Genomic DNA, 2216 nt, shown 5'->3' on the forward strand with positions numbered 1-2216 from the left:
ACGCACCAGCTGAGGTTCACCTTCTCGGTTGCTCATCACTGTCCCACCAAGCCAGAGATCGGCCTGCAGCACTCATGTAAGCGCTCCCTGCTCTGGTGTTCCACCTGGATGGATTAGAGTGAAGGGCTGCGGGTCTAACCACAGCAGTGGGCTGAGGAAGAGGAGCCTTCCTGCCGGGGGTGCAGCAGGTGCCAAAAAGCTGGGGACAGTAACGCTGTCGGTCACTGTCAGAAGCCAGAAGCAGTACATATCTGCAGCCGTAGCAGCGTGACATTCCTTCAAGTCGGCAGAAGCATACAGCAGTAAGTGAAAGCAGTTAATGGCTTACAAGCAAACTAGAGTCTGTGGTTTTCTCAGTGCAGTGAAGACCTAGCAGCCACTACGGAGCTGGGGAGGCACGGCAGAGCACGCAGGTTGCTGTTTGGGGGCCATCTATCCTTCCCTGCGCTTCCTCTCCATGGCCAGGAAGTTAAAATGGGGAGCAGGGTGATCTCTGCCACCCGCAGCGTACTGCCAGGGCAGTGATTGAAGCCAGTCGGTGCCAACTGCCGGCTAGTCAAAATGAGCCTGAACAGAGGGGAGCACCTGTACCAGATCCCCTGCAGTCCCCAAGCCTTCCCTGCGGGAACACGCTGCGTGGCTGAGTGGTCAAAGCGCACCCGAGGTAGGGAGGGGGTGACGCAGTGAGAGGTGACGTAGGAGGAGACCTCAGGTGTTTCACAGCAGATACAAGAGCTCAAGTACAGTGTCATGGCAGAGCAATGCTCCAGAGCACTGTGAGGTCAGCTGGAGGTAGCAATGAATGCAGCAGTAGGAGGGAAGTGTTTTGAAATGGGCTCAAAAGTCATTTTGGTTTCGGCTACAGCACAGGTAATCTTGAGGAGGGGCTGGGGTTAGTTCCAGGTGGAAATGCAGTCCCAGCAGAAGGGTGCCGGAGTGATGCAAAGGCTCACACTGGGTTTGTTGCACCTAATCCATAACATCCAGCACAGCACAAACCCCACTGCGTGCAAGTATTCTAGATGCAAACCTCCAAAACGGCACGTGGATCAGCATAGTTGCAAAGATAAGTTGCAAGCACGCGTGAACTGCACGTGTAGCTTTTCCAGCGAACTCCCCTGAGTCTGGGGATTACAAAGCTGTCTCAGTGAGGTGGTCATGGTTCCCTCCTGAAGGCCCTCGTCTCCTCTGTCTGGAAGTGGTTAGCACTCACTGAAATGAGACCTGCTCGATCTTTTATTTTTAGCTGTGGTGTTCATTGAGGCCAGGCTCTGCTCTCATGCACGTTCCAAATTCGGCTCTCAGCAGAGCGGTTTATTTCCTCTCTCACCCCCATGGCGTCCAAAGCCTTTCTCCAGTACCTCAGCCCTTTAGGTCTCGATGATCTATGCTCACAGCAGCCCCAGGAGATGAGGAATTTCAGAGAAATGGGAAAATGGAATACTAAGCAATTTGCCCAAAGTCGAGCAGGGGAGCCTGGCCAAGGTGCAGCACACGGGGGCTTCCTAAGGGCTGCTCCCAGCCTGGCGCAGCCTTTACTCGGCCCCCTCCGTGAGGAGGCTGGGAGAGAGGCCGTGCACCCAGCGCTGCCGGCTGCGATGGCCGAGCTCCTGGCGCATGAAACGGGCTCCCTGCAGCAAATACTGGGTCATTAACCGTGAGATACCCTCGGGGGCGGCTGCAGGGCGAGAGGCAGGTGGTTTCTGTAACCTGCGTGTGGCTTCTCGTTGCTAACAAGTCCTCAGGGTAGAAGGAACGCGGATGGGATTTTAACCATCAAAACAGGGAAGGTGTGGAAGCGGCGTCCTGGCCTCGGCGCCCAGGTACAACCTCTGTGGCAAGAGGCAGAAGGAGAGCCCCGAAAGCCCGCAGCAGAAGGACCCTCCGGCAGGGGCGAGGATCCGCCTCGCCGACCCTAACGTGGGGCAACCCGAGCGGAGCCGAGCAAGGAGGGCCTCGCCGTGAAGAGCTGCGAGCCGGGGCGCCGAGGGCGGCGGCTTTCCCGGAGGCGGCTGGGGCAAAGCGTCTCCTCCCGCAGCGCGGCAGCCCGACCGAGCCGGCACCAAACGGCGGCTGCGACCGTGAGGACGGGCCGCAGCCCCGGCCGGAGGAGGCCCGGGGGGCGGGGGGGGCGTGACGTCCGTGCGTACGCGTCACACGGCGGCCGCGGGCGGGGGAGGCCCGCGCGCCCCCGTCCCGTGACGCCATCGCCAGGC

The sequence above is a fragment of the Buteo buteo genome, chromosome 29, assembly GCF_964188355.1.
Source record: "Buteo buteo chromosome 29, bButBut1.hap1.1, whole genome shotgun sequence".
Classification (NCBI taxonomy): Eukaryota; Metazoa; Chordata; class Aves; order Accipitriformes; family Accipitridae; genus Buteo; species Buteo buteo.